General features: G+C 44.2%; 1 protein-coding gene across 4 annotated transcripts in view; it reads left to right on the forward strand.

Annotated features, from left to right (window-relative positions):
- The window catches only part of VWA3B (von Willebrand factor A domain containing 3B), a 340688-nt gene that overhangs the window by 214534 nt on the left and 111404 nt on the right, over window positions 1-14750 (forward strand). The gene's annotated exons all lie outside the window — the stretch shown is intronic.

The following is a 14750-nucleotide window of genomic DNA, read 5'->3' on the forward strand; positions in this document are numbered from 1 at the left end:
AGGAACAACAACAATACAATTTGAGCATGTCAAAGTGGACAGTGCGCTGGCTGATTATATTCTAATACTGTGTGTTGACCAATTAGCGTTCAACATTTATATATGTTTAGCAATTATGTCACATACATCTCAAAAGTGAAGCCATCTATTCTTATTAGAGCACAGATGACTAAATGGGGCAAAGTTGCCTAGCAACCCAGAGTAACTTGCAAAAAATAGGTGAATGGTTAATAAGCCATTAGGGTTCAAGGGCCTTTACCTGAACCTGCTACACTTGGAGAAATGTGTAATTGACTACAGTTTTCATGCAATTTCTATATAAGATCACTACAAAGCTAGATTGATCCCTACGGGTTTTAGGTTCCAAAGCAGTTCTGCAAAAGGTAGTTGGCAGTTTTGAATAAAAATTATCTTGATCTTAAGTGCACAGCCATTAAATAATCCAAAAGACAGATCAAAAGTAAGATTTCTAATTTGAAAGCATAACCCTCCAGACCAATTACCAGAATGGCAAACCAAAGTCTCTAATCACTATGCGAAACAATAGATGGACCTAAGGTACTAACCTTCAAAAAACTCAAATTGTGTTACATCTAACAGGACTGTGTGGAACACATTGTATATGACTGGATTGCAGACATAAGTGATAACTGACAGCAACACAACAGACTATTTAAACTAAATCAATTCCCATTTTCTAAGAGGGAGCTTTTTAATAGTTCCTCATCACTAAATGAAACAGATCTGAGTGATACTGGAGACCAAGAGTCACTTAAAATACAGTATGGGACGAAGTCCTAGACAGAGATTTTTTTTTGGTAAAATCAACAAGACCACTTCAACTTCAAATTTGAGAAAGAAAACCTTTAAGTTTAGGTCAAACTTTTACCCTGAAACTAATTATGCCTCTATCAACATTTTATTTAAGATGTCTTAACAAAATGCTTACTGAGACATTGTTGCAATATTGCAATAATTTATCATCTAATGAGGTGAAATCGCTATGTGATTTATCTAAGTTGGAAGGAATTGATATCTGGGAGGCTAACAAAGGCTGGGCAATAGTGCATAATGCTTCAATACTGTCATGAGAGAAAATCCACTCCTAATTAAATTACTTTAATGCTTACCGTATGTCACGATTCGGAGTACTAGAACAACTTATTTTCCTTTGCGGTGTCTCTTCAGGCTGGCACTGCGGTCCACTCTCACAGTACCATCACGTTGCTTGCGGGTAGCGCTAGGTTCTGTATTCGGGCGCTGCTCCCAGCAGACACTGAGGTCTGTCCATACTGCGACTGCTCAGACACTGCCGCTGCTCAGCGCTCCCTTCAGTGTCAAGTTGTCTTTGGGCATCGCTCTCAGCAGCACTCCGCTCTCCCTCCATTCCTCCAGAGTTCAGGCTTGCTTTGTCCACGCCAGAGTTCCCTTCAAAATTCAGACATGGGCACATGTTGGTGGAAGCCACCTGATCATTCTCAACCATTCCATTCGCTGTTCTCAGTCAGCTACCAAAGCAGCCAATAACAAGAGACTGATAACTATAAAGGGAGCAGCATGGTCACTCCCAAATGGCCAGTACGTTTCTCCAGTGAATGCAGCTCTGTGCTGAGCTCCCTGAGGTGTCAGTACGTTTCCAGTCCTTTAATCCAGCTCCGGTCTGGTTATCTGCTGTCTCTTTTTGACCATTGCTCTCCAGTTCCAAACTGGTATTACACAGAGACTTCCTACCCAGTCACCTGTCCGGATCCAGTTCGGTCACTAACCTGGTCCCAGCCCAGTCTCCTATCCAGGTCCAGTCCAGCCACCTATCCAGTTCCAGACTGGCTACTAACCTGGTTCCAGTCCAGTTTCCTATTCGGTTCCAGTCCGGTAACTAACCTGGTTCCAGTCCAGTCTCCTATCTGATTCCAGTCTTGTTACTATCCTGGTTCCAGTCCAGTCTACTATCCAGTTCCAGTCTGGTCACTAACCTGGTTCCAGTCCAGCCACCTATCCGTTCTAATTTGGTCACTAACCTGGTTTCAGTCCAGTGTCCTATCCGTTTTCAGTCCGGTCACCTATCCGGTTCCAGTCCAGTCACTAATCCAGTTCCAGTCTGGCCACCAATCCAGTTCCAGTCTAACTTCTATTCCAATATTCCAGTTTAAAACCTGCATCCAGTTATCGCTCTAGCCCAGTTTCTGCATTTCCAGCTTATTACTGCATCCAGTCACCGCCACCTGCTTCCAACTGTATAATAAACTAATTATTTTACTCTCTCACAACTTCGGGCCAGCCACTGCTCGAGTACCAATTATTCTCCTAAAGCCCACTAGCCTACACTCCTTATTGTGCACATGACTCCATGAGTAGGAGTTGGATTAAGGCTCTGCGCTTCCTTCACGCTCCAGCTGCTTCAGCTCCAGGCTCCCAAGCCAACCCGAGCCAGCCCAAACCCTCAGGCATATGACACCTTACACTTGACAATTACTCTAAATTTAAATTTAAGATACAGTAGATGGCCTCGTCCAAAATAACGTGGATATGCCATTACTTAACACAAGCATCACTAAATGACCATTTTTTACATATACCCTGCCAAAAATCCACAACCACTGGCTTAGTAAATAATTCAGCAATTGGTTCTCGCAGGCACAAGCACAATTCATTGCTAGATTTTGGAACCATGTGTGATGAAGATTCATTTTTTGGATTTGATTCTACACAATTTTTTGATTAACCATGGTTGTGATGAGTCTTCATAACTACAACTGCCATGCTCAGGGTCTTATTGCTGTTTGTGACTTGTTATCCAGCAACATTAATTATAGTGGATCCATTATGCATAGTATTAACTAACAACGATTTTGCTTTTGAAGTGGAATATCAAACTATGTGGACAGCAATAGGCAAAGCCAATGCCCTTGCATACACAAAACCCTTTTATGCATTTTGTTGAGGTACAACAAAATTTTTCTTACAGAAATAATGAACATATTTGCTTTACCATCAATACATCAATGATATATTTATAATTTGGACTGGACTTTAGAACTTTTAACCTCCATGGTGCATGACATTAATATATCCACTAATGCTATTAAGCTTACTAGGTCACATTTGGCCTGATTCATGTTTGTAAGTAAAGAAAAAAAAAGCAAGTAACTTTCTTTCTGGAACAAACCATGTTGCCATGCAAGGGGAGCAAATACATTTATATTTTTCTATGCAGGGTAAATACTGGCTGCTTTTGTATGTAGCTCACAAATGTTAGCTTTATATTTACACTGCAGTTAGATTTCAGTTTGAACACACCCCACTCAAGTCTAATAGGGAAATTGACTAAGCTCACGTTTTTGCCGATGTTACCCAAAATCAATCTCTGTTGGAATCGGAGGTTTTCATGTCTATTTTTCCACAAATATACCCAGTAATTTACTAAGCTCCCATGTTTCTATTATTTGTGTTTTTCAATGTCCGTGTTATTCGTAATCCGGAGCAATGTTTGACGGGGGACTTTTGTGAAACACTGCCGAACATGAAAGCATGAAGCCTGGCCGGAGATCGCAGACCGCAAGGTTAATTGAGGTTACTCTTGTGGGTGACCTCAGTTAACCTTGCGTTCTGCAGTAGACCGGTGGATCCCACCCAAAAACTTCAGTAGGGATTTTTTTCACCCTGAACTCTATGGGCTCTGCTTGAGCGACAGGTGAGGAGCCCATAGCAAATCAGGAGAGCAATACTACATGGCACTCCCTGATTGGCTAATGGGTCTCCAAGTGACATTTGTCACATGGAGGCCCGGCATTAGGGAGAACACAATCCATGTGTGTACACATAGATTGTGTTCAGTGCGCTGGATTGGGTAATTCAGTTTATTTTTTAACCCGGTGGATGCCTACATGAAATGAAGAGGAACGATATACACAGGATTTCGATAAGTATATATATATTTATTTTTATTTTTTACAGGTACCCTAAGGATTATTAACATAGTAACATCGTTTCTGAGGTTGAAAAAATACAATTTGTCCATCGAGTTCAACCTAATTGTGGTCTCCTATGCTGTATTATTTTAGGACTAATTGTGTTTATTGCTGATATCCGCCGTTGTGTTTGTTCCTCTTTTATAATAGCTATGGTGCGTGACTACGCATCATAACCCTGTATATCATTATCCATTAGGAATTTGTCTAACGCATTCATAAAGGTGTTGACCGAGTCCGCCATTACTACGTTCTCAGGCAGGGAATTCCAAACACGTATTGTCCTTACTGTGAAATAAACCTTTTCAACGCTTTGTACGGAATCTCCTCTAACTTAAGCGGGTGTGCTCGTGTCCTCTGTGTTGATCTTACCAAAAACAGGTCCCCCGCAAGCTCTGTGTAGTGTCCCCTTATATAATTGTAAATGTTGATCATGTCTCCTCTTAGTCTCCTCTTTTCCAGTGTAAACATGCCTAGCCTTGCAAGCCTTTCCTCATATTCCAGCGTCCCCATGCCCTTCATAAGTTTGGTTACCCGCCTCTCTACCTTTTCTAGCTCCAGGATATCCTTTTTGTAGTATGGTGCCCAAAATTGTGCACAGTATTCAAGGTGTGGCCTCACTAGTGATTTATATAATGGAAGTATAACACTCTCGTGCCTTGCATCAATTCCCCACATTATGCATGCTAATACCTTATTAGCTTTCTTTGCTGCAATCCTACTTTGGGTACTGCTGCTTAGTTTGCTGTCTATGTGAACATCTAAATCTTTTTCAAGTACAGACTCCGCTAATATTACCCCATTTAGTATGTAGGTTTTATTTTTGTTCTTGCTACCAAAGTGCACTTACACTTGTCTGTATTGAAGCTTATTCTCCATTTTGCTGCCATGCTTCTAGTTTGACTAAGTCATTCTGAAGAGACTCAGCATCCCCCTCCGTATTTATAACCTTACACAATTTGGTGTTGTCTGCAAAAATTGACACCATGCTCTCTAGATCTACTGTTAGATTGTTAATGAAAATGTTGAACAATAGTGGTCCAAGTACAGACCGTTGTGGCACACCACTTAGCACTTCAGTCCAATTTGAAAAAGTTCCACCTCCACCTTGCTTCAATGCTGGAGACGGTTCATTAATACACTACCCACTCCGACAAAAACGGCCATTAAACATTACACCACCTGGTACGGACACCAAATTCTAGCAGACAACCCTCCCATCTCTTTCCCATAACTGCCCCCCTCCTCCTTCCTCTCCGCTCTCCCTCTCTCTCTTCTCTTTACTCTCTTCCACTTTGATCTCTGATACCCACACCAGACCTCTGTGCCCTTTTTCTTCTCCTACTACTTGTTTCTGGATCTCTATCATCTACATACCTTTCCTTGCTCTGGTGACATCTCCGTGGATGGGTCGGCGGTCCCCTAGCCCTGGCAGGTTCTACTGTTGATATTATTATTGTTATTACTTTACTGTTGGTTTGTTATTTTTGAATTTAGCGCCCCCAAAGGGGGAGGCGCATTAGCATGTTTTATTGTTTTCTCAATTTTCTCCATATCGGGAACACGCTTGTTGCTGGATATACCACTGTTTTTGTCTTCTTCTTTTGACGTGTGTTACCTTGTTACATGTATTTGGATGTTTTTGATTATAAAATGGAAAATATGAGGTTTTTCTACTTGATCCCTACGCTTTGTATATGACTGTCTAGATCTTCATTGTGATCCTACACACTGTTGGACTACACGTCCTTATTTGCGGTCGGTTATTGTATTTTCTGAACCTCAATAAAAATATTTTTGAAAAAAAATAATTCCATTTACCACAACGCGCTTCTCTCTATTATCTAACCAATTTCTGACCCAAGTGCATATTGTGCTCCCTAGCCCTATTTCTTGTAACTTATGGATAAGTCTCATGTGCGGTACTGTGTCAAAAGCCTTAGCAAAGTCAAAAAAGATTACATCTACCTCCTTACCCTGATCAAGGTTTGCACTAACTGTTTCATAAAAGCCAAATAAGTTTGTTTGACATGATCTGTCCTTCACAAATCCACATTGGTTCCTATTAATGATCTTATTGGCTTCAATGAACTTCTGTATACTGTCCCTTAAATTTCCCCACTACAGATGTAAGACTAACTGGTCTATAATTACCAGGTTCAGTTTTACTTCCCTTATTGATATTGGCACTACTTCGGCTATATGCCAGTTTTTGGGAACCATACCTAATATAACTGAATCATTGAAGATCAAAAATAGCGGTCGTCCTAGTCCAGAGTGAAGCTCCATGAGAACCTTTGGGTGAATTCCATCGGTACCAGGTGACTTATTAATCTGTACATTTTTTAATCGGTCACAGACTACCTCCTCACTTAAATAAGCACTTAGTAGTGGAACATTATCTTTGTTGAGATTGTGTGTTAATCCCTGCATCTGGTCTTCTCTTGTAAATACAGATGAGAAAAAATAGGATTTTAATACCTACCGGTAAATCCTTTTCTCTTAGTCCGTAGAACCATGGGGTATAGACGAGATCCGCAGGAGACATGGGCACTTTAAGACTTTCAAAGGGTGTGAACTGGCTCCTCCCTCTATGCCCCTCCTCCAGACTCCAGTTATAGGAACTGTGCCCAGGGAGACAGACACTTCGAGGAAAGGATTTATTTTTAAACCAAGGTGAGCACTTTACCAGCTCACACCTCCAGTATGCCGCAGAACGTGGCATTCAGCAGAATACAAGCCAACGGCAGGAACAATTGCAGCAACATGCTGATCAGAACTGTCACACAACAAGTGTGTTACCACAATTAATAACTCCAGATACTGTACGCACTGGGATGGGCCCCCAGCATCCTATATATATATATATATATATATACATAGACCCCTTTTTCAGGAACAGCAGGGTCCTCAGGGACGTCAATACGTCCTTAATATCCCTAATCATGTACTGAATGCTCTTTGCCAATATTGGATCTAATCAGGAAACATTATGGTCGACATAGGAATCCATATCCGTGTCGGTATCAGTAGTAACTGGGCAAAATAACATTTGTGTGACCCCGAAGGGCCTGAGGTAAAAGAAACATAGATTTTCTCCACATCTGTGTCGGGGACACATGTTTATTCTGATATGAATCACATCAATCAAATTTACACCCAGTCAGTTAACGGTGGTGCCGACAGGGTCACCACCACCTGTCTGCGTCCCCAATATAGTTTCCTCTTGGGAAAACCATTCAGCCACCGACATGATGACCCACATGTACCAATTACCCACAGACACACCGGCTTATGGAGGACAGACCACTTTCATTATATATCTATACATATATACACCTATATATATATATATATATATACAGTAAATCTGTCAGGGGGACACAGAGGATTTTTCAGCTCACAACCCAGCGCCAAAAGTATACAGTCTGGGAAATAATAAATTCTATAGTGACAGACTTGTAGCGCTTTGAGATTAATATCAAGCACCCAAATTGCTGCACCCCCCCGTTTTGCACCCTGATCTTGTCAGCAGTGAAGGAAGGACCAGCATCTCTCTGAGGAAAAAATATGGCACCGAGCAGTGTGCTGGTGAGGTGAGGAAGAAGCCCCGCCGCCGTAATGGCGCGCATCCGTCCCACTCAGAAATAAATAATCACGCTGGCGGGGTAAGGACAGTGCCTAGGCACTAGTGTCCGCTTTTGCTAGCCTTATTGTGAGGAATTTATGCTGCCCAGGGCGCCCCTAAGCACCCTGCAGTGCCTTGTTTGTGTGGGAGCATGGCACGCAGCGTTCCGCTCACGGTACCTCGTAATGCCGTCACCGGAGAAGAAGTCTTCTTTTCTTCTGCTACTCACCTGTCTTCTGACTTCTGGCTCTGTAAGGGGTGACAGCAGGCTACGGGAATGAGCATCTAGGCGTACCCAGCGATCATCACCCTCAGGAGCTAATGGTGTCCTGTCAGCCAGAAGCAGAGCCATTGAACTCACTAGAAGTTGGTCATACTTCTCTCCCCTAGGTCCCACGAAGCAGGGAGACTGTTGCCAGCAGCCTCCCTGAAAATAAAAAACCTAACATAAGTCTTTTCAGAGGAACTCGGTAGACCTCCCCTGTAGTGCATCCAGTCTGCCTGGGCACAATTCTAAAACTGGAGTCTGGAGGAGGGGCATAGAGGGAGGAGCCAGTTCACACCCTTTGAAAGTCTTAAAGTGCCCAGGTCTCCTGCGGATCCCGTCTATACCCCATGGTTCTAATGTGACCCCAGCATCCTCTAGGACATATGAGAAACTCATTTAGTTTGTCTGCTATGTCATTATCATTTTTGACTAAGACTCCCTGCTTGTCCTTTAAAGGGCCTATACTCTCTGTCTTTAATCTTTTGCTGTTGATATATTTTTTTTAAAATGTGGGATTTGATCTGCTTTCCTTTGCTACTAGTTTTTCAGTTTCTACCTTAGCTGCTCTTATTTCTTTTTTGCATATTTTGTTACAATTCTTATAGTGCTGAAATGACTCTGCATTCCCGTCAGATTTGTATTTTTTGAATGCTCGCATTTTTTTTGCCCATTAGTTCCTTTATCTTTTTGTTAAGCCACATTGGTTTGGAATTTTTACTCTTATGTTTGCTGCCCCTGGTAATAAATGTGCGAGTATTTTCGACTAGTAGTGATTTTAATACCTCCTATTTCTCTGTAGTATTTTTACCTTTAAATAAAATTTCCCATTCAGTGTCCCTTACAGCTTCCCTCATCATGTCAAAGTTGGCTTTGCTAAAGTTTAGAGTCCTAGTTGAGCCAGTATAGGACTGCTTATAAAAACTGATATTGAATGTCACCATATTGTGGTCGCTGTTTCCCATGGACTACCCTACTATAATATTTTATATCAATTCCCCATTGTTAGTTAATACCAGGTCTAAGATTGCATTGTACCTAGTTGGTTCCTCGATTAGTTGGACTAAGTAGTTATCATTTAGTGTGTTTAAAAACATATTACCCCTAGCAGTATCACATGAGTCATTTGTCCAATTAATCTCTGGATAGTTAAAATCTCCCATCACTGTTATGTCTCCTACTCCTGCTGCTTTTTCAATTTGTTTCAGCAACATTTCCTCATCAGACATATTAATACCAGGCGGCTTGTAGCATAGCCCCAATACTATCTTTTTTGTTCCCTTTCCCCTGCATGCAATTTCTACCCATAATGTCTCAACAGTCCCCTCTTGAATATCTTCCCATATGTCAGGTTTTAAAAACGGCTTTACGTAAAGACATACCCCTCCACCCCGTTTATTTAATCTGTCTCTCCAGAACAGCGTATAACCCTCTAGATTGACTGTCTAATCATGAGATTCGTCCCACCAAGTTTCAGTAATGCCTATAATATCGTACTGTTTGCTTGCTGCAAGGATTTCTGGTTCCCCCTTTTTACCTGTATGGCTTCTAGCGTTTACATACATACAATTAAGATAAGTATTTCCCCTTGTGCTAGGGACATAATTTTCTACATGCAGTAATGATGACCCATAATCGTCGTTAGTTAGTGTTTTGGTAATACCTTTGGTAATACCCATGTTAATACCCTTGCCGGGTGCTCTTTCCCTCCCCCTCTCTCCATCCCCATTTTGTTCACTACCTCCATGCCCACTATTCTCACTGCATGACCCATAGTTCCTAGCTAAACCCTACCCCAGGCACCTAGTTTAAAAACTCCTCCAACCTTTTAACCATCCTTCCCCCCCAGCACTGCTGCCCCCTCCTCATTCAGGTGCAATCCATCGCAACAAAAAAAGATGGCCCCTGACTGAGAAGTCTGCCCAGTGTTTGTTATGAACCACAGGTAGTGGTTCATTCCTATTTTATGTTTATAAAGTTGTCTTGCATGCCAGGATTTCCCGTTGCTCTGTTTTAGAATACTCTTGTCTGCTGCCGCTGGTGGGTCTGTGTAATTGCAGCTTGTTCCCATGTGTTCAGCCTCACCTGGCTGCTAATTGTATCTTGTCAGTTTGGAGTCCTGCTAGAGGGCAGCTGCACGAGATTATTAATTAGGCCTCTCTGTTATATGCTGGCTGACTGCAATTCACAGATGCTGGTGATATTTTTTGGTTTTCAGTCTGCTTAAAGTCTGACCTGGTTCCTGCCAGTCCCTGAGCTCCTGTATAGCAGTGTCTGACTAGCTGCTTCCTGTGTTGATTCCTGTGTCAGTCCCTGTGTCGATTCCTGTGTCTGATCCCGTGTCCTGCTGTGAGGCGTTCCTGCCCTGAGGTCCAGTGGCTTTGCCTATCCCTGGTCAAGTTCCTGGTTTCCTGGTGTTCACCGGTCTGTCGTTTGGGATTCTGCCTGTCCTCCAGGTCTGAGAGTGTGTGTCGGCATCATTGAGGGTTCCTGTCCGTTTGCCAGTATTCGTACCGGTTCCGTGAGTAGCGGCTCTGCCGCGTCCGTTGGCCTAGGCCGCTGTATTTCATTGTTTCTGTCCCTGGTGTTTTGCAGAGGGTTCTGCTTATGCTGTCACCGCCGGTACACAAAGGTATTGTGTCGGCGTGTGATCAGCATTTCCTTTGTTGTTATTTTCCTTTGGCGGTTTCTCCGCACATACTTTAGGTTTTTAGTTAGCTTGTAGCCCCTGGCCTGTTTGCTTAGTTAGAGGGCCTCTTGTTATCATCCTGTCTTGGATTTCCCTTTGTCTCTCACTAAGACCGGGGGGCATCGGAATTGGGCAGACATAATCCGCCCTTCAAACGCGGCTGCCAAGGGCTCAAGAAACCATAGTCTCGCAAGGGATTTCTGACAGCACGGGTGAGACAACAGAGTTAGGGCGCCAGGGGCTATTCCCTTTCCATTCCCCTTTCCCAGCGTTACGTCCTGGTGCTCTGGACTCACTTCATGAACATCTCCCTTGTTCTGAGCACCAGGAACCTAACAGTGTTCCAGGAACACAAACCCCTCTTTCCTACACTAGTCTCTAAGACACAAATTTACCTCCCTAATCTCCCTCTGCCTCCCTGGACTAGCGTGTTTCATGGGTAATATTTCAGAGAATACTACCTTAGATGTCCTTGCCTTTGGTCTCCTTGGACAAGAGCACCGAAGTGCTATGTGGTACGGTAGGTAACTATATGCGAGTGTGTGTGTGTAAGTATGCTTTAATAAAGTTATACTTTCACGCTGTGTGAGTGGTGTCTTTATTGTAATATTCCTTTTACAATAGAACTACTGGTACCAGCAGGCCCTTTAATGCCCCAAATGCTGGCACTTGTGGTTTTCCAAGTACCAGCATGCAGGGAAGGCTTACTAGGGACTGTAGTTCCACTGCAAAAGACAATATTTAGTTATTATTTTTATACAATGTACTATGAACTATGCATTCACAGCCCAAGAAGGCTGAGCATAGCCCCAGGCTTCATCCCTGGACCTTGGGGGCCTTGGATAGGTTGAGGTTCCCCCAGTGCACCCTGGCCCGGGCTGGCTAGTTGAGTTGATAATGCCATGGCTGCAGGGACCTGTATAAATGTGTTTCTCTTGCGTCCTAGAGGATGCTGGGGTCCACATTAGTACCATGGGGCATATACGGGTCCCTTTGGAGCCATGGGCACTTTAAAAGTTTAATAGTGTGGGCTGGCTCCTCCCTCTATGCCCCTCCTACCAGACTCCGTTTAGAAAATGTGCCCGGTGGAGCCGGTCACAGCTAGGAGAGCTCCTAGGAGTTTTTCTAGTTTTATTGTTTTTTAAGAGTGTTAGGTACAGGCAGGCTGCTGGCAACAGCCTCCCTGCTTTGTGGGACTTAGGGGGGGGAGTAGTAACCAACTCTAGAAGTAATTGGTTCTCTATCTCCACTGACAGGGCACTGAGCTCCTGAGGGTGTTGATCGGAAGCCCACAAGGCGACCGCTCACACCCGCAGCACGGCCGTCACCCCCTAACAGAGCAAGAAGACAGAAGAGTGGTGAGTATGATGCCGGCAACCCGGTAAGCGGGTTGCCGTCGAGAATAGTGGCACAAGGGTAGGAGCGCAGCTCTGACAGGCTGCGCTCTGGAGGGCTCAGTAGTGCTTGGTGTGCGGCGCTGTGAAGGGCGCCCTGGGCTAGCGCAAATACTCTACACTGGTCACATATGCTAACAGGGGCTAATCCCACTGTTAGCAGCCAAATCACCACAGGCCAGTATAATCAGTGAAAGCGGGAAGATGCGCCATTACAGGGGGCGGGCTTCTCAGAGCGTATCCAGCACTCACCAGCGCCATTTTCTTCCTGCTGATCACACAGAAGAGACGCTGACAGGGAGCGCTGCCCTCCACATAACTCCAGCATACCTCTGCGGAACCAGGGTGTTATAGACAGGGGGGGAGAGTGTAATTATCACTGTCTAATCTATAAAGGTTATTCAGTCAGCGCCGGCAGTTTAGTGTATTAACTGCCTACTGGGGTGCTGTGTGGCTGGCTCCATATACTCTGTGTCTCTCTAAAGGTACTCTGGGGGAAACTGTGTCTGCATTTTTGTGTGTGTGTGTGTGTGTGTGTGTGTGTGTGTGTGTGTTTGTATAGCTCACATAAACATGTCTAGGAACTCTGTATCTTGTGCTGCAGAGTGTGTATCTACTCCTGAAGAGTATATTCCATGTACTCAGGACTGTAATATATTGTCTCAGCCTTCTGAATTCGAACCCCCATGGTTGGATTCTATTAGGGGAATGATATCCCAGATTTCCTCTTGGATAGCTCAAAATGAGACTGAAACTCAGGGTTTAAAAAAGTCTGTTGAGGTTTTTGTCGTATTCAGCTCCCACTACCTCATCTAAGACCCCACTGGTATACCCTAAAAAGCGTGCTCTTGTCCAGATAATGCAAGTTGACACAGATACCGACTCTGATACAGGGGACGGTGATGGGGATATGCAGGGGGGTGATGCATCCCTTGCTAAGGGGGTGCAACTCATGATTAAGGCTATTAGGGACATTTTACACATTACTGATAAGGTACCTGAGCAAGTAGAGGAGGCTTACTTTACTGACACTAAGAAATGCTCCCTTACGTTCCCTGCGTCTAAGGAACTAAACGCATTGTTTGAAAAGTCCTGGGAAAGCCCAGAGAAAAAATTCCAGATCCCAAACAGGGTTCTCATTGCTTTTCCTTTCCCTGAAGAGGACAGGAAAAAGTGGGAAATCCCGCCGGTAGTAGACGCTTCTGTATCTAGATGATCAAAAAAGGTGGTTTTACCTGTCCTGGGTCCACCGCTTTAAAAGAGCCGGCTGACCGTAAGATTGAGACTACGCTCAAATCACTATACACAGCTACTGGCGTAGCTTTAAGGCCCACTATTGCCTGTGCTTGGATTTCTAAAGCCATAGTAAAGTGGTCAGTCACATTACTAGAGGAATTGGATTCTATGGATAGAAGTGACATTTAATTGTTTTTACGTCACATACAGGATTCTGCAGGTTTCATGGTGGAGGCCATGAAGGACCTTGGCCATCCTAATGCGAGGGCTTCTTCCATGGCTGTCTCAGCACGCAGGGGACACTGGCTGCGCCACTGGTCTGCGGATGCGGAATCCAAGAAGATTGTGGAGAACCTGCCATTCACAGGTCATGCTCTGTTTGGGGAAACATTAGATGCGTGGATCTCCACGGCAACTGCTGGTAAGTCAACCTTCCTTCCCTCGGCAACAACGCCGACTAGGAAATCTTATCCTACATCTACTATGCAGTCGTTTTGGACCGCGAAAGTTAAAAAGTCCAAACCCCCTTCCACTTTCTTTTGAGGAGGTCAGGGGAAATCCAGAAAACCTGCTCCAACAGGTTTCCAGGAACAGAAACCTGGTTCTGCTTCCTCAAAGTCCTCGGCATGACGGTGGACCTCCCAGCATGGAGATTGGGCAGGTGGGAGCAAGACTCAGAAATTTCACTCATGTTTGGGCGTCATCATGCCTAGACCCCTGGATACAAGAAATTGTTACCCAGGGGTACAGAGTGGAGTTTCAAGAACTCCCACCTCACAAATTCTTCAAATCAGGCTTACCAGCTTTGCTGACAGAAAGTGCTATCCTACAGGAAGCCATTAAAAAATTGCTAAGGTCAAATGTCATTGTTCCAGTTCCACCTCACCTAACAAACAAGGGTTATTACTCAAACCTGTTTGTGGTACCGAAACCGGATGGTTCGGTCAGGCCAATATTGAACCTAAAGTCATTGACACCTTATTTAAGGGAATTCAAATTCAAGATGGAGTCTCTGAGAGCGGTGATCTCAGGTCTGGAGGAGGGGGAATTTCTGGTATCCCTTGATATCAAGGATGCGTACCTTCACATTCCGATCTGGCCGCCTCACCAGGCTTATCTAAGATTTGCGCTGCTGGACTGTCACTATCAGTTCCAGGCACTGCTGTTTGGCCTCTCCACGGCACCGACGGTGTTCACCAAGGTTATGGCGGAGATGATGCTACTCCTCCGCAAGCAGGGTGTGAACATAATTCCTTATCTGGACGATCTGCTGATAAAAGCGTCTTCTAGAGAGAAGCTGTTACAGAGCATTGCTCTCTCAACTCAACTACTCCGGGATTATGGAAAGATCCTGAATCTTCCAAAGTCGCATTTGGAGCCGACAAGGAGACTGTCATTTCTGGGGATGATCCTTGACACGGAAGTACAGAGGGTGTTTCTGCCAGAGGAGAAAGCGTTGGTGATACAAACAATGGTCCGGGATGTCCTGAAGCCAGCCGAGGTATCGGTTCATCAGTGCATTCGCCTTCTGGGGAAGATGGTTGCAACGAGGCTCTTCAGTACGGAAGAT

The sequence above is a fragment of the Pseudophryne corroboree genome, chromosome 2 (genome assembly GCF_028390025.1).
Source record: "Pseudophryne corroboree isolate aPseCor3 chromosome 2, aPseCor3.hap2, whole genome shotgun sequence".
Lineage (NCBI taxonomy): Eukaryota > Metazoa > Chordata > Amphibia > Anura > Myobatrachidae > Pseudophryne > Pseudophryne corroboree.